The sequence below is a fragment of the Capra hircus genome, chromosome 5 (assembly GCF_001704415.2).
Source record: "Capra hircus breed San Clemente chromosome 5, ASM170441v1, whole genome shotgun sequence".
In the NCBI taxonomy this organism is placed as follows: domain Eukaryota; kingdom Metazoa; phylum Chordata; class Mammalia; order Artiodactyla; family Bovidae; genus Capra; species Capra hircus.
The window spans coordinates 74,222,552-74,244,520 of record NC_030812.1 but is presented as its reverse complement, the minus strand read 5'-3'; the positions used below and the strand labels follow the sequence as shown (position 1 = coordinate 74,244,520).

The following is a 21,969-nucleotide window of genomic DNA, read 5'->3' as shown; positions in this document are numbered from 1 at the left end:
TTTCCATTTTCTCCTTCCTTCCCTGCAGCTTGACACCTCTGTGTGTCAGGTCATTTTCGAGGCTCTGGGACAATCTGGGTGAATCAAACTCGGTCCCTGTTCTCAGGCAACTCCCAGTGCAGACCCCTGAACAGAAAGTCACGACCCGAAATAAGCAAGTGATGTGTATCTTGGGTCCAATCAGGCTGGGGTGGGGATTCCAGGAAGAATCAGTTTTAAATCATCCCGTTGAGTTAGTCTGGAAGAGTGGGCTGGCAGTGGGTGACCAGCTCTGTTCTAGTTTTAGCACTGAAACGCCTGTGTTCTGGAAACTGCCTCAGGCAAAGCAGGACAGCTGCTTCCCCTGGAGCCTTGCTGGTGAGGAACAGGAACAGGGAATCACTTTCTATGTGACTGTCATAATTTGCATGAGACATGAGTTGCTCAGGGCTAGTGCTGGAATGGCTGATGAACCAGGCGGCTCATGGTGGAATGCGAACAAATGGTCATGTGACTCAGTTATAGCCAATGGGATGAAAGTTAGAAGTGTCTAGGGCAACTTTGGGGAAAGGTCCTTACTTGGCAGAGGATGTCCTTCTTTGCTTCTTCCTCCACTGTCCAACTGCAAGAATGCATGTGTGATGGATGGAGCTTGAACTGCTTTCTTGGTCCACGAGATAGAAGAAAGATATTGGGGATACCCCAGTAGCAAGACGAAGTGAACTGAGGATTCTGATGTCATCATAGGGCCCCTCCACCAGCCCTCAATAGCCTTCCTCTGACGACTTTTAAAAAAATAGTTTGTTGTTTTATTTGGGTTGGGTCTCAGTTGTGGCGTGTGGGCTCAGTAGTTGCAGCACATGGGCCTAGTTGCTCCGTGGCGTGTGGAATCTTTAGTTCCCTGACCATGTCCCCCACATTGAATGGGAGACCCTTAACCACTGGACCACCTGGGAAGTCCCTGGATGGCTTTTATGTGAAAGAAAAGTAACTTGCTCTCTTACTTTAGGGTCCTGTTATGCTCTTCAATTCTCTTTTGACAGACACAGCTGGACTCAATGCAAACTGGGACATTGTTGCAGAGTGGAAGGGGTGGTGGCCGCAAGGGGGTCTGGCTGGCACAAGTCAGGGTGATGACGGGGTCTCAGGGTAGACCTGGGCTGCAATGTGGAGTCAGTGGAGGGTCCCTGGGGAGAAGATGGTGCAGGAGTCTGAAGGCTGCTATGAGGCCCTGAAGTTACCTGGGAGCTGGAGCACAGAGGAAGGGGGAGGGAGCATTTGGTAGAGGCCACGGCTGAGGTGGGCACAGGGTCTGGCATCTCCCTGGGAGATGAGGCAGCCCTGTGATGGGTGGAAATGTCATGGTCACAAAGGACACAGAAGCCAGAAGAGCCCAAATACACATGCCCCACGGCTCCTGTGAAAGTGGGGTCCCCAGGCAGGAGCCACGGCTCTGTCCATGAGAGCCAAGGGTGCAGGGAAGTTGGTTCACAGTGGAACCCTGAGGACACAGTGAGGAAGGCGCAGGACAGGGTTTAAGGGGCTTTGTATATTGGGTGCTGGGACAGAAGTGGGATGGCTGGAGGAGGCTGGATGTAACCCCCAAACTCCTGAGTCCAAGGTCTGGGCAGGCCTGAGAGGGCTCTGTCGGGCCCCTGCCACTGGAGAAGTTCCTGGGTTCCTCTTCAGGTCGTCTCAGAGAGAATCTGATGTCTTCCGTCAGACAGACTGTGGTTCTAATCCCAGTCCTGCCGCATTCTGGTTGGGTGACCAGTGAGCCTCAGTTTACTTGCCTGTAAAATGGGAAGGAAGGCATTAGCTCTGCAGGGAGCATGGAAGCAGCTAGGTGGGCATCAGTGTGTACACAGGGGGTGGGGGTGGAGGTGGGGTGCTTGGCATGCTTGCTAACGGCAGCCATGCCTGAGCATGGACAAAGCTGGGTCCACAGTTTCTGCCTTCACTTGCAGATGGATTTTATCTTTCTCTTTTTAAACTGAAGTGTGGCTCAGACAGTGAAGAACCTGACTGCAATGCAGGAGATCTGAGTTCGATCCCTGTGTTGGGAAGATCCACTGGAGAAGGGAGTGGCAACCCACTCCAGTATTCATGCCTGGAGAATTCCATGGGCAGAGGGGCCTGGCGGGCTACAGTCCATGGAGTTGGAAAGAGTCAGACATGACTGAGAAACTAACACTTTCACCTTCATAGTTAATTTGCAATGTTGTTGATTTCTGCTGTATAGCAAACTCAGTTATACACCCATATACATTCTTTATATTCTTTTCCATTAGGTTTATTCCATGGGATTGGATATAGCTCTCTGTAGAGTGCAGTACAGTAGGACCTGGTTATTTATCCATTCTACATGCAAGAGTTTGCAAGTTCTGTTAACCCCAAGCTCCCAATCCCTGCCTCCTCTTCCCACCTCCCCCTTGGCAACTTCGCGTCTATTTTCTGTGCCTAGGAGTCTGTTTCTGTTTCATAGACAGGGTCATTTGTGTCATATTTTAGAGTCCATATAAGTGATATCATGTGGTATTTGCCTTCCTTGGGTTTATCTTTATATATGGATTCATGAGTTTGGGGACGGGAAATACATGCACGTGGTATAAAAGAGTCTACAGCAAAAAGCGGACTTCCCCTCCTTTCCTGAGCTGGCTTTCCTCCCTGGGAGAATCAGCATCCCCCGTTTCCTGAGAAGCTTCCAGAACTATTCTAGCCTTAATAAATCTCGGCTGTCACCCTCGTCTTTGTGGTGCTCATGTTTGTCACTCTCTCCTGCAGTCAGAAGACTTGCTCTAGGGGAGGGGGAGATGGGCTTCTTGAGGGCCCACCCCAGGGGGTCACCAGGTGAGAGACTCACGCCCTCCTGCTGCTCCGTCCTCCTGACAGCCCCGCAGGAACAGCCACCCCTCATTCTACAGGCGTGGGCAGGGAAGCACAGGCGGGCGGGTCACTCAGCTCCCAGGAGCCTTGAATCTGCTCTTCTTCTCGGCCACATTGGCTCTTGCCTCCTGCTCAGAAGGGAGTTGGCCTGATTGTCTCTCAGGGTCTTCAACTCTGTTTTCTCACTTCTCTGCTGACAGAAACTTCTGCAGAGCTGCTCTTTTCACTCCCCGTCCTGCTCACCTGATTCCCAGTGGTGAAAGAGATGGCAGCTCACAGGAAAACCTTCCCCGAGGCAGACAGTTTAGAATAAAGAGAGAGCAGAGTTGCTTCTTCTGACACTGGATGGAACATCACGGCGTCCCTAGGCCTGTGACACTGGATATAGGTGGACACGCACCCTCCCAAACAGGGGGTCTGTAACTGCTCGGTATTAAAAAAAAGAAAAAGCCTGGAACTGATTCTCTCTGCCAAGGAAAGGAGAAAGCGGATTATAAACCATGACTTGAGAGGCAGAGGAAGGTTCTAGAATGTTCAATAAGTGGCCAATTTGATTGCAATTGTTTGCAAAGGCCCCCAAAATAGTCATCCCTGAATGCTAAACTGAGTCAGGGGCTTCTTGGAAGGCCGGGTGAGAAAGGGTGTCTGAGGGAGTTGGCATGTCTCATTCCATGGCTGGGCACACCTAAAGGGACGGGTTTGAGTGAGGCCTGGGTGTTAGTGGACATGTTTGTGACTGGATGAAGGTGTCAGAGGCCTGAGGCGGCCTGTGAGATGGGGAGGGGGTGGCATGAGAGGGAGAAGAAGGGGCCTTGTCCCCGCAGGCTCTTGTGTGCAGCGTGGCGCCTATTTGAGAGTGAGAGATGACATGTGTGCGACGGTGCACACACGCGCCTGCTACCGCAACACCCACAGTGGCCCCCCACCCCGACCCCCCCATACCCCAGCCGCCCCCAGAGGAGGAGGGAGATCTTTATCTGGCCCCTGGTGCTGCAGGAGTTTCAGGCTTTCTAACCAGTCAGATCTCCCCCGCCTTCCCACCCCCAGGCCTTACCCCCTCCATCCTCTGCACAGGAAGTGGGCTGGCCCTGGGGTTTTAGTCTCTGCCTGCTCGCGCCGTCAGCCGTCTACTACCTGGGCCGAGGGAGCTGGAGCCCGGCCCTGGGGAGATGGCTGCGGTCCCAGCAGCGGAGAGAAGCAGATACAGCGCATCGCAGCTCCATGTCCCAGCCAGGTAAGACCCACCCTGCCCTGGCCCTGCCTGGCCTGGTCCCCAGGTAGCTGAAGCTTCTCTCTTGACCCCTGCCACCAGCCAGGGGGCTGGAGATGAAGGTCACGGGGATTTCTTTCAGCTCTGACTCAGACCCACCAGAAGTTTCTGCCTGATCTGCCATCTCTCAGCCCTTGCCCCCAGGCTTATCTTAGAATCCCCCAGGGATGGGGCAGGCCCTGTTCCCATGTCTCTGGCTTCAGGTTCTAGTCTTTCCCTCCCTCCCAACTTTCCCTGTGGGGAGCCAGGAGCTACTCTGGGATGAGGGGCTTTCCCAGGCCCTGTGCTGGGTCCCCTAACCGAGAGGAGTGGAAAAGGAGGTTTGAGGCCTGAGAAGGGGAAGGCTGGCTGAGACTCAGATGTGCTGGGTGCCCAGAGAGGGTGTGGAGTGTGGGTGGGAGAGATGTGGCCTGCACTGGGGATGTGCCCCTGTGTAAAGGGTACCTCAGGAGGCTGTGGGGTGAGGGAAAAGGAGAGGGGCCCCTCTGAGACCTGGCTATGAAGTGGGTGTTCTGGGAGGTTTCTGGGAGCCCTGGGCTGCAGGCTAGGCTCCTGAGCTTGAGTTCATCTTTGTTGTCCCTTACTTGTATGTGTGACCCAGCAGGTCAGGAGGGTCTCCAGGTGCCCCCAAAGTGGGTAGAACTCCCTGAAAGTCAGGGTTTTACTCCACTCCTGGGGGCTGAGGCCTCCCACCCTGAACTGTATTTGGAACACCTAAGGGGTGGAGCCACCCCCAAGGGTCCCCTTTCTTCCCCCAAAGCCAGCATCCCACACACAGCTGGGGAGATGCTCCCAAACTTAAACAGCAAGAGAGAGTCCTAGAGTGGGAGATGAGGGGTTGGCCGGAGAAGTCGAGGGGAGATGTAGCCCCTGCTTCAAAGGTCAGGTGGGATGTGACTCAGATTACCGAGCCCCTGCTTCAAACCCTCCCCCAGCCTCTCGGTACCCCACATCCCACAATATTAGCCCTGGCAGAGCCTCAGGCTATACTGACTGGGTTCAAATCCCAACTCCAGCCCAAGAGGCTTACAAGGGCCTTAGTTTCCTCATCTGAGAAAAGGAGTCATAACAGTTATCTACTCACAGGGTTGCTGTGAACGTTGAATGAGGTAATACCTGAAAGTGCTAAGGACAGTGCTGGGCAGAGTGAGGGCTGAGCACTGAGTGGTCCATCAGGACCACTATCATCACGACCCCCACCATCACCGTCATCATCAGCTCCATCACCATCACTATCATCACTATCCTCCTCTAACTTGACATCAGATAACCTGCGTTAAAATCCGGTTCCTTGGGCAGCTCTGACAGTCTTGACACCTATCAAATGGGGTTAACAACACACATTCCCAGGGCGAGGTGGGGACCTAACGAGTCCGTGAGTGTGCTCGGCTGTGCAGTCATGAAGGGCAGGGCACAGGTGTGTGTGAGAATCCAGGATGGAGCCAGCTGGGGATTCAGAGATCCCACTTGCCCTCCCTGAGGCTGGGCCTCATCATTCCTCTGAGAGCTTGAGCAGGTTTCTTAACTGACCTGAGACTCTCTCTCCTCCTCTGCAGGAGGGGGCAGCCTCAGAGACAGCTGGGAGCCCTCCTCATCCCATCCTTCTTGCTCTTTGCCCTCTAGGGGTTCCGCTGCACCCTTTTGGCTATGGGTGGCGGGAACTCATCCTAGATGATGCTTCTTCTGCCCGACTCTCGTAGGCTGGGGCTGTGGTTTGGCCCTGACCTTCCTGTAATCTTGCACACCTTTGCCTCTACCCTTCTCTTCTCATACAGAGGCTCTGTGCCAGATCTTGTCCTGGGCCTAGGGTGACCCTGCTGGTGGAGGTCTGGCCCTAGGCAACTCCTTCTGGGGGGCCCCAGGGCCATGATCCACAAAGAGAGGGCACCAGGGGCTTGTTGGAGCTGCGTTCTTGGGCTCCCCAGCCTCTGGGGTCCCAGCCCTGTGCTCTGTGCTATCGCGGATTGGAGGATCCAAAGAAAGAGGCAAATAGCCCCATCCTGGGAGCGTTGCCCTGGGGAGACAGTAGGCCAGGCAAGGAGGTGCCCCCGGGTACCTGTTTGGGCCCTTCTCCACAACCAGGTCAGATACTCGCTGCCCCTGCCAGGGTTTGACTCCCCAGGGAGGGGAAGCTGTAGGCCCTACCTCTGGGACAGAGTCTGGGTGGGCCAGAATGATGAGAGGGAATGGGCCTCAGGGTGCAGTCCGGGGGTGGAAATCCAGCTCTGCTTCTTCTGCGATGTGACCTTGGGTGGGCTCATGGCTTAGAGCCTTGGCCTCCTCATCGGAGTAAGGAGACAATACATGCTCCCAGCCCCTGCTGCTGGCAGATTAGATGAGCTGCTGTTGCTGCAGCTGCTAAGTTGCTTCAGTCGTGTCCGACTCTGTGCGACCCCATAGATGGCAGCCCACCAGGTTTCCCTGTCCCTGGGATTCTCCAGGCAAGAACACTGGAGTGGGCTGCCATTTCCTTCCCCAATGCATGAAAGTGAAAAGTGAAAGTGAAGTCGCTCAGTCGTGTCCAACTCTTGGCGACCCCATGGACTGCAGCCCACCAGGCTCCTCCGTCCATGGGATTTTCCAGGCAAGAGCACTGGAGTGGGGTGCCATTGCCTTCTCCGTTAGATGAGCTGGTGCACACGAAACCCTAGCACAGTGTGAGGGCTTAGTCCCCATCCCCCACTGCACTCACCTCCTCTAGAATTACTATGAGGTATTGTTATGAGGTGATCAGCACAATTCACTGGGCTCCAGGCAGTGTTTCTAGGCTCCAATTCCACAGCTGCCTATTATGAGCTGTGCGACCTTGGGTAATTTGTTTCATCTCTCTGCACCTCAGTTTCTCATCTGAAAATGGGAATAATGAGTGTATCTCCAGTAGATACCCTGATTGCCATGGTTAAAGGTTTAATTAAAATACAGCCTGGCATAGAGGAACCTCTCGACAAATGGTTTTGGTGTGGTTAAGCAGGCAGCTGGGTAGAGAGGAGGTACGTTCTAATTCCAGCTCTGTGCTGGCCTCTCTACGTGGATGTAAGCAGGTCTTTCCTCTTTCTGGGCCTTATTTTCCCCAACATTTGAACAAGGTTAGACATGCTAGAGAGTCCTTTCAGCAATGACAACACGGGGCCCTGAATCTCCAAAGGAAAGGAAAGAGCATGTGTGGGGCAGAGGGGTGCGCAGGTGCAAAGGCCTGAGGCTGGCATGGTGGGGAGCCGACGGGCGCACCTCGGGAGGGCAGTGCCCAGCCTGTCTCTTGGGTGGGGGAGGAGGTGGCTGGCTGCTCACTCGCGCCCTCTCCCCTTCTTCCTCCATCCAGGGCTCCCTTCCCCAGCCCCCGCCCGTGGATGTGATGGCGGCTCCGGCTCTGCCCCGCTGTCTGTCCCTCCTCGTCCTCCTCTTGTCCCTGGCCATCCCTCAGGCATCTACAGCAGTGAACGGTGAGGACCCTGGCATCTGCAGAGCTGGGCTTCCCCTCAGGAGGGAGGCCGAGGCCCTTCTAGAACTTGTTCTGAGACCCCTGATTCTTGGCAGAAGCCCCATCAGCAGGGGTAGGAGGTGGGGGACGGGGCCAATGGGACCAGAGACCGGGTATCTACCTTCTCCCTCGACCATCCTGTCTACACTGTACCCACGGGCCTCTCCGAATCCCAGGAAGACAATGTCTTCTTGTCTCTGCCCTGCCTCGACCAGTCTGGGGGTCCTTGCGGGCTGTGGGACTCAGTTTTGTCCTCTCTGAAGCGGACCCATGAACCCTTTCTCTGCCCACCAGGATTGAGCATCTCCTCACCTGGTAGGGACAGGAGTGGCTGGAGAATCCTTAAAGGCCATGCGTGGCCTACAGCCAGCCCCACACGAAGCATCTTCAAGGCAAATGCTTCCAACATCACATGCTTCTATAACTCGAGAGCCAACGTCTCCTGCACCTGGAACCATGATGAGGGCCTGCGGGCCACCGCCTGCTACTTGCACAGCCGTCAGCCTCCAAGGTGCGTGTGGGGTTGACGGGCAAATGTACAGAACCACAGGGCATGGAGGTCACATCATCCTGAACTTTACACTCTTGAAATCAAACTCCAAGAACTCTACACTTTGAGAATTTTGGACTAATAAGACCCACAGACTGCTGGTGTCACAGGAGTCTGGAAGAACTGGGGGGTCAGATATTTAGACTCCTGGAGCCTGAGTTGCAGTGGGTGTGCGATCCGAGCTGCAGTAGCAAGGCTGGGCATGAGCCAGACTAGGTAGTTTGGGGACACTGGGCTGCTCGCCTGATATGCCGAGGATGGACTCGATGTTAGAGGCAAGGAGGACCTAATGGGTTTCCCCAAAGTTTTTGAATAACCTGGGAATTTGTGAGATGCCTAGGGCAGCTGTGGGGACAGGGGACTGGGGAGAGGCTTGGGGAACGAACCTGCCGGCTGGGAAGGAACTGGTGAAGGGTCGCTGATCCAAACATCCAGCTGGTAGCAGCCAGCAGGGTGGCTTTGACCTTGGCTCCCAGGTAGGTGGTGATTCTAAGGGTCTCTGGAGGGCCTGTTAAGGAATGCCTGCACCCTATGGGGAGAATTTGAAGGGCTTTACGTGGAAAGGGCCATGTGCCCTGAATGGATTTGTTTCTGGATCACTTTAGCTGCCCTGGGGCTTGACTGAGATGAGGAGGGAGGGAGAGATGCTCACAAAAGGAAGCGGGGCAGATGGGGTTGGCATAGAGCCGGGATCAGATCAGTAATGCTGCACGGGGACCCTCCTAAGGCCAGCTCTGAAGGGGTCCCTCTTTTTCTTCAAAGAGAGCTGGTTTTTCCTGAAAAAAATTGGAACCACACCTGTGAGCTGCAACGAGTGAAGCCGGGATCCTGGGCATGCAACCTGGTCCTGGGACCTTCTCCAGAAGTGAGTAACCAGAGCTAAGAGGGGTGGCCAGAGAGGCAGTGGGTGCAGAGGAGCATCTTTCTTATGGAGGCCCAAGCATACCCAGTGGTCAGGGGCTGCGGCAGAGTGGGCTTCCTGGGCTGGGGAGGTAGGAGAAAGGAGGAAGGAGGCAGCATCCAGGGAGAGCAGATGACTGACCCGGGCAGGAGGGATCCGAGGTTATTGAGGTGTCAGCCACTCAGCTCTGCTCCTGCCTACTGTCTGGTTTTATAAATTAAGTTTTATTGGCACACAGCCACACCCATTTGCTCTCCTGTTTTTTTATGGCTGCTTTTGCAGGACAGCAACAATGGCAACACTGAATAGTTGTGACAGAGATCATATGACCTGCAGCGTCAAAAATATTAACTATCTGATCCTTTCCATAAAGTTTGCTGAGCCGTGTCTTAGATGGAGGATCTCAGGGAGGGGTCCAGCTTATTACAGCTGTGGTTTCCCCTGCCATCCACATCCCAGCAGCCTCTCCGTCCCCATACCAGCTACTGGCAATTACATCCCCAGCCTCCTTCCCATGTAGTCTCAGAAACTGACCGTAGTGGACTTCATGAAATTGACGGTGATGTGCTCTGAAGGCGGGAAGTGGACGAGGATAATTACCCAGGATATCACGCCCTTTGATTACAGTGAGTAAGGACTCCAGGGTGGAGCTGGTGTGGGGTGGGCAGCCACCTCCCTCCCTGTCTCCCTCTCTAGTTTCTACTATCTCCCCATCAACTTCCACATCCCCATCTGAGCAACTCACTGTCCACTGAACTTGGGATGAAGTCCCCGACACTTATCCTGGTGTTCAAGGCCACTTGGCCTGGCTTCCTTCTCCAGCATGCCTCCTCTTGTGGTTTATATTCCTGCCATACCAACGGCCAGCTCTCCAGGTTCAACTTGCCCTTCCATGCCTCTAAACACTTGCACACCATGGACCCACTGCTTGAAAGGCTCTTGTCACCCCAAAAATTGTCACTCACGCTTCAAGTTCAATGAGGAGTCACCTCCTCCAGGAGGCTTTCCCAGACTCCTGGAGCCCTTGGTACCTCCTCTTTCAGGGTGTTTATGTCCTGGGTCTTTGCTGCCTGATAATGGGTCTGTCTCCCTCATTGGGCTGTGAGTTTCCTGAGGGCAGAACTTCTGCCATCCTTACAACTCTGTTCGGAATACTCAGCATCAGGGCTGATCTGGGTGGTGCTGGGGGAAGGTTGGTGAATGACTAAGTGGCTTCCCCCACCTCTAGCCTATCCCCCTCTCCATCTCCAACCTTGGAGGTCATCTCTAGGAAAGAGATGGGAGCATAGAGTGAGATCCAAGGTTTCTAAATGCAACCCTACTTTAACTGAGTGTAATCTGACTGGCAGGTCATTTAACATGTCTGAGCCTCAGTTTCCTCACCTGTAAAGTGGGGATAACCAGTTACCTGCTGCCTAGAGTTGCTGTAGGGCTTCTGTGGTGGCTCCGAGGTAAGGAATCCACCTGCAATGCAGCAGATGTGGGTTTGATTCCTGGATCAGGAAGATTCCCTGGAAAAGGAAATGGTAATTCACTCCAGTATTCTTGCCTGGGACATTCCACTGACAGAGGAGCCTGGTGGGCTACAGTCCATAGGGTCGAAAAGAGTCAGACACGACTTAGCGACTAAGGAACAACCACAACAACATGGTTGCTTAAGAATCTATAAGCCAAGACACAGAAATATCACAATAAACATTTGTGGAGCTCTATAGAATCTCAGAAATATAAAAATTTAGATCAATTGAACTTCAGAATCATACAATCTTATTATTATATAAGATTGCTGACGTAGAATTAAATTAAATGAATGAGATGATCCAGATAATTCTCTGATCAAATCTGAGTGCAGAGAAAGGCTGCCTTGATTCATTCATTCTGCAGATATCTAATCAAGTGCCCACCATGTGCTGGGTAACGTTCCAGGCACCAAGGATACTCCAGAGACCAAGTCCTTGCCCTCAGAGAGCTCAGTCTGATGGGGTAGACAGAAAACGAATAAAAAATCAGAAGTAGATATTTAATATATCAGATGATGATAAGTACTAGGTAGAAAAATGAAACAAGCGACGGGGACAGAGAGTGGTGGGTGGGCGGGGTAAGCTTCTCTGAATGGGTGATGTTTGAGCAGGGACCTGCCGATCCCTGGGAAAAGAGAGCACCAGGAGGGAGGAATAGCAGGTACAGAGGTGAAGGTGGGAGCTCGGCTCGGCTTTCTCATCTCAGCATCAGCATGTGGCACCCCCCAATCTTGTTCTGTCTGCCTTTGTCTCTCTCCTGTCTCCAGTTCGTCTGGTTCCACCCCACTCACTCCGAGTCGCCCACATAGAGACCCGTAGGTGCAACATAACCTGGACCATCTCCCAGGTATCCCACTACATCCAAGACGTCATGGAATTTGAGGTCCGGACTAGGTCTGCAGGCCGCAGCTGGGAGGTGAGTACCTGGCTCCGTCCCATCTGCCCTGACTCCTCCCTGTCCTGGGCACCCTATCCATCCTTCATCTCAGCAAAGCCACAGAAGCCCCTAATCAACCCCTGCTGCTCCTTGGAACTGCCCCCCCAACACCGTCTCTCTGAGGCCCCCTGGCACCCCAGGGGTCCTGCCGGTGGCAGTTTCTAGGCAAGATTTACAAAGCTAAGAGGCAGCAGACTCCCCCTCTGAAGATTTCAGAGGGCCTGGGCAGCCACTGTGCCCTCTTCAAATCCAGTGTGGTCTAAGGCACAGAGGTTGATCACTTATTCGTTCACTTACCCTTTCCTTTACTCGCTCTCTCACTCAACAAACATTCCCTGAGTACCTGCTCCATGCCGGATGCTGGGGCGAGAATGGAGGGAGACCTGACAAGCTGCCTCGGAGGAAACTCGCATGGGGCATAGGAAGAGACTCTGTGATGTTTCTACATACTCTCATGAGATTTCATTGTGATAGCACAGTTGAGAAGGCCTGGGCCAGGCTCCTTCAGACTCATGCGACCAGGCCTTTCTGAGATCTGGGGCTTAGGCAGGAATTGAGCCTTTGAGGATCTGGGGAGGGTCTTCCAGGCAGAGGAAAGAACCATTGCAAAGGCAAGAGATGGCCTGTGTGTCTGGCGCGCTGGAAAAAAAACAAAAAAGGTGACGCCGAGCAGGAAGAGGTCTATGGGAAACCCCTCCTTATGGCTGAGCGGAGAAGAGACTGCAGCGGGGCACAGGGGTGCGGGGCACAGGGAAGGAGGGAGACCGTGGACGGAGCTCAGAGGTCATGGGGGCTCAGACCTGCAGGAGGAAGGAGTGGAGAGACGAGGGAAGGGTCCAGAATAGGTTCTGGAGGTGAAACCAGCTGATTGACAGATGGCTTTGGATACTGGAGTTGAGAGAGGGGGAGGAGTTCAGGAAGACCCTGATTCCTGGGGCCCCTGCAAGTGGCTAGTTGGGGAGCCTTCCTGTAGGAGTGGGGTACAGTGCAGGGTGGAGGGCTGGAAGGGATAAAGGAAGGCACTGCTCTGCTCATACTCTCAGCCAGCCCTGCCACAGGAAGTGAGGGGGCAGTGCAGACCCCTTTGGTCTGACAGCCCCGTCTCTGCCCAAGGACGTCCCACTACTGATCCTCAAGCAGAACCAGCGATGGATCTTCCTGGAGAATCTCACTCCAGGCACGGAATATGAGCTTCAGGTGCGGGCCAAGCCCCACCTAGGCAGCCATGAGGTTTGGAGCCACTGGAGCCAGCCCCTGGCCTTCAGGACAGTCCCTGCAGGTACTGATGGGAAGCTGAGATGGGGATGCAGCCTGGAAAGGAGAAAGAGACTGGCGGGGCAGTCTTGGGGTATGTGTTCAGCACCCTTTGACTATCTTTAGCTCACTGGATGTGACCTGCAGGGTGGGAAATGTGGACAAGTTTTGCAGATGGGAACAAGGATTTGGTGATGGGATGTGACTTCTCAGAGGCCTTGTGAGTTAGTGGAGAGGCTCTTTCCTTTTTCTCTACCATTTAACCTCAAGCTTTTGGTTTCTGCCAAGGTCTGGGGTGGGCTGTTTTCACCTGTTAGCCTATTTCTTCGTCTGTGAAGTGGGTAGCATGGTACCACGGCAGGGCTGCTGTGATGAAGGCATGCGATGCCCCCCATGTCAGCCAGGTACACAGCAGCTCTGCTGGACCAGCTGGGACCCTATAAAGGCCTTGGGTCAGTGGTCATCCTGTCCCTCAGCACCACGTTATGTGTGGGGGATGCTGGAGTGACTCGGGGCAGGACACACTTCTTTAACGCCTCCCCTTCTCCTCTTCCTACCCCTTGGGCAGAAACCGAGAAGAAGATCCCACCTCTCCCTTGGTTGGTCCCCATCTTCTTGGGCGTTGGCAGTTTCTTTGGTCTTGTCCTCTTGGTTTACTTTCTGGGCAGCTTCCAGTGCATCAGGCTACGGTAAGGAGAATGCTCCCTTCCCCGTCTTTCGCGTCTCGGTATGACATCCCCCATGGCCAGGTCAGCTTCTGGGCTGACCCCCGTGTTCTGACACTCCAATGCTCCCTCTGCCATCCCAAGGGCCCTCCCTTCCTAACATCTGGCCTTTCCTCCCAAAGAAGGAGGCCCAAGGGACCAGCCCAAGAGGAGAGGCACAGGGAGAACTCCATGGGAGCTCTACCCTGAGCATTAGGCTCAGGACTTGAGTATGTATATGTATATGAGCCAGCTGCCTGTGGTAGGGGGTGGGGTGTCATTATGGGTCTGACCATTCATTTGTTCTTTCCTTTATTTGCCGAGTACCAGCTCAGAACCAGGTATGGTGCTGAGCGCTGGGAACGTAAGGACAGCCACAGGCTTGTCATCACATTTTCATGGACTCACTGTCCCATCGGGGATGGCAGATATTTATCACGCAGGTTTATAATGACATGAGATTAGGGTGGTGAAGGAAAGAAGGTGCTAGAAGTACTGGGGGGAAGTAGACAACAGGAAGGGGAGCCTCAGCTAAGGGGCGACCAGCGTAAGCATCCCCGAGGAGGTGACGATGGCATTGAAATCTGGAGGAGGAGCAAACCAGGCAGGAAAGGGTCAGGAGCTCGTCCATCCCAGGCAGAGGACAAGCCTGTGCAAAGACCTTGGGTGGAAACAAGGGAGGAGCCTTCCAGGAACGGAGAGTATAGGAAAGTGGGTGTGGTCAGAGACCAGAAGGAAGTTTGGGATCTGAGCCTGGACTTCTGGGCAGCAGCCAGGTTTCCTGGGGTCTTGAGGCATACATCTTGAAGTGGATGCACACAGACACTGGGGCACTCAGCTTGGCAAGCAGTGCACAGGCTGGTATTCAGCTTCCAGTCACCATCGGTCCTCCCCCTTAAAAAAAAAAAAAACAACCCAGGCACCCTTGGGCAATGCACAACTTGAGCCACTGTCCATGGCAGCCTTGACTAGGAGGCCCACAGTCTGGCCTCTCTCTTACCTCCCTCCTCGTGGCTCACTCTGCTCTGGTCTTCTCTGTGGCCACCCACCCCCACGTCCTTCTGCTCTCACACTTGGTTTATTGACTGGCTCCCCATTAGAATGTCAGCTCCTTAAGAGCAGGGACCTCCTCTGTTGACTCTTCTTGTGTTCTCAGCGCCCAGCACAATACCCTCCCTTACCGGGCATGCAATCAACACTGACAAAATAACGTGTGTGGTGAGGCACTGTGCCCTGCGCTCAGAGCTGCGGGACTCATGGCAGGACACTGTGGGCTCCTTTCTCTTCTCACCCTTGCTCCCTCCCTCCTCTCCCTTCTGCAGGCTGAAGAACGTTCTCAAGTGTCACATCCCAGACCCCTCGGAGTTTTTTCCCCAGCTGAGCTCTGAGCATGGAGGAGATTTCCAGGTAGGAGTCTGGAGGAGGAGGACAGAGCAGGCAGTTGACACAGGCTGGCCAGAGGGGGGGCTGGGGTGTGGACAGGGTGGGAAGGAGGTGCGCAACAGTGGGTTTTGCACTTTGGGCGAAGAAATGTAAAGTCAGCTGCCTCGCGGGTATGTGTGTGCACAGTCGTGCTGGACTCTTTGCAACCCCATGGATTGTAGCCAGCCTGGCTCCTCCGTCCCTGGGATTCTCCAGGCAAGAATACTGGAGCGGGTGGCCATGAACTCCTCCAGGGGATCTTCCTGACCCAGGGATCGAACCCAAGTCTCTTGCATCCCCTGCACTGGCAGGCAGATTCTTTAACAACTTCGCTACCTGGGAAGCCCTGGACCCCTTTCCCCAGTTCTGGTACCAGCGTTCTCAGGCTGAATAGCAGCGCCCATCTGAGTGAGCCAGCCTACCTGGGCTCTAATTCTGGCTCCACCACTTCCTGGCTGTGTGGCCTGGGGCAAGTTAGAGAACCTGTCTGTGTCTCAGTGTCCTCACCTGTAAAATGGGTGGGTGGGTAAGGTGAGATAATATTAATATGCTTACGATCCCAAGGACATAGCCCAGCACACAGTTAATGCTCACAAAACCCTCACTGGAATTATCTGCACTGGGCTGCTGTTGGAGCAGGATTCACCAGGTCCAAGTTCTCACCCCTCTCTCTTGTGCAGATCTGCTCTTAGGGGCTAGTGCTTTCCCTGCTCTTGAAAAATCCTCCCGGCCAGCCTCCATGATTTATCACAAATGCTAGCAAGGCCTTTAGGCATTTCTAGTTACAAAACAGATTCATTTTAAAAGTGCACCCTGTATGTCGGAACGCTCTGAATGCTGTGCAGAGTTCAGTTGTCTCCCTCAGCCCACACGCGTGCTTCAGGAAGGAAGCTTACGGGGGGAGGGAGGTGTGGTGGGCCAATTCTGCCACCCTACCCCATACTCTAGGCTCCCTCGATTGGTGTTGGTGGAGGGGGGTGAGGCGGGAGTGGACAGAGGTCGAGAGAAATGCCCAGAGGCTGGGAAGCCATGCTGCAGCAGGCCTGTCACAAGCTGGCTTTGGCATTCTCTATCGGGGCTGATCAGGGCCCCTTCTGGAAGTCTCTGGAAAACTCCCAGGTCTGGGCACATCTTGCCTGCAGTGCTCTTTATGTGGGGTTATGTATCTCCTTATAACTTTTCCTTTAGCCTGAAAGGTAGTGATCTCCCCACCAACAAAGGTATTCAAGCCAGCCTTGGCTGACTATGTGTTGGTCACATAGCAGAAGGGATTCCTAGTGGGAAGCTGGACTAGATGCAGCCTCAGACCGCTTCCAGCTTGAGGTCCTTCTGAGTCAATGGGCTTGGGACATTTTGAGGCAGGACTGCGGTCCTTTCTAGAGAGCTGCATCTTCCCATGAGATCAACCCCAGGTCAAAATGCCTGGCCCAGGCCTTCTGTGTGTGGTGGGGGGTATCCCAAAAAGGCCCTGGGGGTGCAGGTGTGACTGGGGGTGACAGATGGCCGAGAGGGACCCCCACCCTCTCCTCTGCATCTGGGTGATAGGCCAGCTCCTCTCTGCCTCTCTGCCCCAGACCCTCGAGCTCCAAGACCCCAGGGCCCACTGCCCTGTCCGTGGGACCCAGGAGTGCGTGTGCCATTGTGTGTGATAGGGATGAATTTCTTCCTGTGCCGCACCACAATCCCCCCTCCCTTGCCCACGTCCACTTCAAGGCATTGTGGATGGAGGCCCAGGCCCTGGAAGTGGCTAACCACACAGCTCAGAGGCCCAGCACACCAGCGCAGGCCACAGGGCTGCCCTTTCCTTCTGGCTGCTGCTCAGCACTGCTGCCTGGCCCTGCCCTCCGCTGCCTCTTGGAGTGTTGGAGCCCCACCTGGCCTGGCTCTTGCCCTCTCTCCCACGCCTCTGTCCTTTGCCACCCTTAGCTGGCCCTCACTGTCCTTCTCTCTTGGCCTTTTCTCCTGTAACATGAACACCTGGTTTGGGGAAGGGAGTAGATGCTGTCAAGTGGTCCAGCCATTAATTCACCTGCAATATATCGACTGGGCCTCTGGATCCCCACGCTGGGCACAAGGGTGCAGGGAGACCCGTCACACCTGGCCCCTGTGCTCAGGGGACCACAGTCCAGCTGCAGAAGGCTCCCAGGACAGAAGGCTGTTGGGGTTCTCAAGTGCACCCTCCTGCCCCATCACCCTGTCCTCAGGGGGGTATTGTCCCCTACACCTCTGCTGGCCATGTGCATGCTACCTGTGCTGTGTTTCCATCCTCATTTTCTTCTTTAACATCTCTTTGCTGGGCCATAGTGAGGCAATCAGGAAAGAGGCAGCTAACTATTACTGAACTGAGGCTCAAGAGGTGCAGTCACCTGCCCAGGGTCACACAGCTCGTGAATGCCAGGGCCAGGGCTGGAACTGGGTCTCCCTGCTCCTTGCCAGGGCTCTCCACACTCCAGAGCAACTGAGAAGTGCTTGCCTCTGATGGGTGCTTGCCTCTCTCAGTGGGTGGAGTGTGTGGGAGGCAGGGGGCGGGACCATTAGCTCCCTGCTGGAGATGGTTCCATGGCAGTGTGAGTGGGGAACATGAAGCCCAGCTTTTCTACCTGCTGGCTGTGTGATCAGGGCCAGGGCACTGATCTCTGGGCATTCGTATGGTGGTCGTGATGTACTCTCAGGGCTCTTTCTGCTTCGGCAGTGGTTGGCTGGTTGGTTCAGACACTCACACTGGTCCCCACCAGTCAGTCTGGGGATTCCACCCGTCTCTATGTCCCTGGGACCTGGAGCAGCACTAGTTTCCTAAGACTGCTGCTGCTAAGTCACTTCAGTTGTATCCGACTCCGTGATCCCTGAGACGGCAGCCCACCAGGCTCCCCCGTCCCTGGGATTCTCCAGGCAAGAACACTAGAGGGGGTTGACATTTCCTTCTCCAATGCATGAAAGTGAAAAGTGAAAGTGAAGTCGTTCAGTCGTGTCCGACTCTTAGCGACCCCATGGACTGCAGCCTACCAGGCACCTCTGTCCATGGGATTCTCCAGGCAAGAGCACATACTAGCTGCTCAATAAGCAGTCAGGTATTGACCCAACACATCCCCTGGGCCCCTAGTGAGCCAGAAAGATCTGTACTGAGGCTGGGAAGCAGGCACACCCACTGATGTGGAACATTCCCCAAACCAATGGGCAGAGTTTGTGTGTGTGTGCATGTGTGTGCATTTGGGAGGTAGGGCAGCAGGGGTGGAGGTGGGGGTGGGGGTGGGGGGGTTGCAGTCAAGGAAGGCTTCCCGGAGGTGGCAGCCCTGAATCTACTGCTAAAGAAGGAGGAGTTAGGGGTTATTGCTGAGTTTGGAAGAGACGGCCCCCTCATCCTCCCACTGTCCTTTCTCTTCACAGAAGTGGCTCTCTTCACCTTTCCCCTCGTCCTCCTTCAGCCGCAGTGGCCCAGACCCCGAGATCTCCCCACTGGAGGTGTTGGACAGGGACGCCAAGGCCACACAGCTGTTACTGCTGCAGCAGGACAAGGGCTCATTGTCCTTAGCTGAGACCAGCGGCCACTCGGTGACCAGCTGCTTCACCAACCAAGGCTACTTCTTCTTCCACCTCCCAGATGCCCTAGAGATTGAGGCCTGCCAGGTGTACTTCGTTTACGACCCATGCACAGAGGAGCTTAATGAGGGTGGGCCCAGGGCCCCTGAAGGAGCTCTCCTTCCACCCCTGCCGACTCCACCAGGGGATGACGATGCCTATTGCACCTTCCCCCCCGGAGAAGACCTGCTGCTCTTCTCTCCGAGTCTCCTCAGTGGCCCAGGCCCCCTGAACGCTTCCCAGCAGGGCACTGAGGCTGGTGAAGAGAGGCTGGCCTCCAGCCCACAGGAGGGAATCCCTGGAGATTCGATCCCCCAGCCACTGGGGCCTCCTGTTCTGGAAGCCCCTGACCTGGTGGATATTCAGTCACCCCCAGAGCATGAGCTGGGAGAAGCAAGAGAGAAGGTACCTGGCCCCAGTCCAAGGGAGGGGACCAGCTTCCCCTGGGCCAGCCCTCCCGGGCAAGGCCAAGTCAGGGCCCCCACTGCCTGCCTGACCCTGAACACTGATGCCTACCTATCCCTCCAAGAGCTCCAGGATCGGGACCCAGCTTACTTGGTGTAGACAGACAGCCAGAGCTGGGAGGCAGGTGGCCGTCCACTGCTGCGCCAGGCCTGCTTGAGGACTCCCTGTCCATGAGGCTTTTCCCCTGCTGAGACACGGTGTCCAGCAACCCCTGGACATCTCTGCCCAGAGGGCCTCACCCAGTCCTGCACACTCAGCTGTTGATTTCCAAACCTCAGTTGCTGCTCCCTGGTCCTATTGCCCAAGCCAAGAACTTTGGGGGTGGGGTCCTTTGACTCCCCCATTCCCTCATTCGTCGTGGAGTCCTGTGGTTTTACCTCTGAAGCATTTCTCCTCTCCAGCCCTATAGCTACTTTTCAGGGAGAGTTTGTGGTTCTCCAGTGGTCTTCACCCTGGCTTACTCACTGGGCTTCCTGCCTGGATCACACCCCTCCCACCCACCCACCAGCACAGGACAATCAGCGGAATCTTTCCAAAACATAAATGGAGCTTTGCTGCTCCTCCTGGAGAAGGAAATGGCAACCCACTCCAGTATTCTTGCCTGGAAAATCCCATGGACAGAGGAGCCTGGCGGGCTACAGTCCATGGGATTGCAAAGAGTTAGACACGACAGAGCAAATGGGCATACATGTGCTGCTCCTGGTTTAAAATCCTGCCATGGCTCACCACTGCCCTCTGTACAGCTTCTTGACCTGTTGGTCCTCCAGCATCATGTTGGGACATTCCCATCTAGAATCCTCCCAACAGTCCTACTCAGAGACCCTGATGCTGGGAAAGATTGAAGGCAGGAGGAGAAGGGGGCGACAGAGGATGAGATGGTGGGATGGCATCGCTGACTCAACGGACATGAGTTTGAGCAAACTCCTGGAGACAGTGAAGGACAGAAGAGCCTGGCATGCTGCAGTGCATGGGGTCTCAAGGAGTCGGACATGACTGAGCGACTGAACAACACAGTCCTACAGAGCCACTTGGAACTCCCTCACTTCCCCACTCCTTTGTACGTGTGATTTCCTGCTCCTGGGGGGCCCTCTCCTCCCTCATCTGGGTGACAAACTCCCCTTACAGGGAAACACTGCCTCCTCTCATGTGCCCAAACTCGAGATTCAGTGCTGGAGGGACAGGCCCTCAGGGACACAGGGTGGTGGGACAAAGTATGTGTATCACATCCCCTTTGGGGTCTCTCGTGACCTCGGAATGCTTGCCTACAGCTGTGGCCCGTCTGTGCACAAATGCCCAGCAAAGTGGACGCGGGCTGGATCTTTCCACTATGGCAAGCCGCTGGAAAGTAAACCCCTCCAAGTGGCGGGTCCTGATGCTGTCGTAGGAGCCCTCCCTCAGGCCCCTCCTGCTCCAACTTCCACAGGAGGGGTCTTTTCTGCAGCTCAAAGGCTGGCACACTGCCTCCAGATGGCAGTTCCATTGCCTGCCCTGGACAGAGTCGACTACATCCTATCGTAGTCCCTGGGTGAATTAATAACCTATCTGGCATCACCATGCCTGGTCTCCGTGTGCCCTTGCTGCCTTCATGCAGGGTGGATATCATCGAGCTCTCAGGGGCACCCCTGGCACTTTGACATTTCTGAGGTCAAGCCTTGGAGAGGCGAGCAGTCCATGTCCACTAGGTTCCGGCATGCCCGCCCCAGCAAGGGGCTCATCCCCTCACATGGCAGGCCTGCCCCACCACACATGGTGAGCCCCTTCCTTCTTGGTGCTCCCACCACCCGTCCACTTCTCGTCCTTCTATCCCTGGCATTGATCACACTTGTGATGACAAGAATTCTCCCAGAGGTGAAGACCTCGAGATGTTCCTGCTATCAGCTGAGGTGTGAAAGCGCGCAGTGCCTGCGTTTATAGGCCCTGCTTTCAACTGATTGAGCACCTGACAGAAGCCCACTCATTAGTTCATCAGCAGCATGCTGATACATGTGTGTATCATGTTTGTTATTGTTTACTTGATATTTTTCTTTAAATCAGTTCAATTTTTGTTTTAATAGCTTTATTTAAGGAAAAATTTTATGTTGATTCTGTAAATGAAAAAACCAATGTTCAGTATAAATAAAAGGCAATAGCACAAAGTAAGTACAATAAAACAGAATGTTTCAGTTTACTGCCTGCTGAAAATCTGCTCTCTTATTTTAAAGGGAAGATAAACAAGTGTTGGGAAGCTGATGAAGGTATATGGAAACCAAACAGAGACTTCTTTCTTGAGAAAATGCTGAAGGATTGTAAATGGAATGTCTTTTTCACTAAAAGGAATCATATTTATCTTATTCTGTGTCCAGGCACCATTTGACATGGTCTTATGGGAATATATTCTACTTGAATATGTAAGTGAAAATTGCTCAGTTGTGTCCAACTCTTTGTGACCCCATGGACTGTAGTCCATAGAATTCTCCAGGCCAGAATACTGGAGTGAGTAGCTGTCCCCTTCTCCAGGAGATCTTCCAACCCAGCAATCGAACCCAGATCTCCTGAAAATATAATTTTATTTTTTTCAGTGTCCTTGATTCTGAAAAATTGGCCCAGATCATGAATAGCAATGTTTGGCATTCATGAAGCTGCACCCAGGGCAGACATTGCTAATCAACCATATCAATAGTACTGGTGCTTGGCAGACACTGCTAGCTGATCACAGCACTCCTTTTTTGGTGCTTGGATGCAGTCTTAGACTCTGTAGGCAGGTCCCAATTGATCATAGCTGGCACCTGGTGGTAGCTCTAGACCAGATAACTCCTCAGGTTTCTTCTATAACAGAAGTTGTTGCTCCGACTCCAATTCTCTTGGCAGGTAAAACTGAGGCTGAGATGTTGGAGAGAGGAAAGCTGAGAAGGGCTTATGAGCAGGCACATCCAGGGAACCCAGCTGTCCCTGCCCAGTCTGACAGGAGATCTGAGCTGGCAGTGAGCAGAGCGGGGAGTTACCTTACATCAAGTGGAGATGGACTGATGGGCTGGAAGCCACAGTGTG

General features: G+C 54.2%; 1 long non-coding RNA gene across 2 annotated transcripts; it reads left to right on the top strand.

Moving 5' to 3' along the window:
* Window positions 3,973–21,109, top strand: IL2RB. Of its 2 annotated transcripts, none has more exons than XR_001918094.1 (10): window positions 3,973–4,099; window positions 7,455–7,575; window positions 7,908–8,124; window positions 8,926–9,028; window positions 9,585–9,690; window positions 11,352–11,500; window positions 12,635–12,869; window positions 13,344–13,464; window positions 14,802–14,886; window positions 18,286–21,109. It is a non-coding gene; the product is annotated as an interleukin 2 receptor subunit beta (long non-coding RNA). The 2 variants fall into 2 exon arrangements; XR_001918095.1 differs by having other exon boundaries at window positions 3,974–4,099; window positions 12,635–12,800.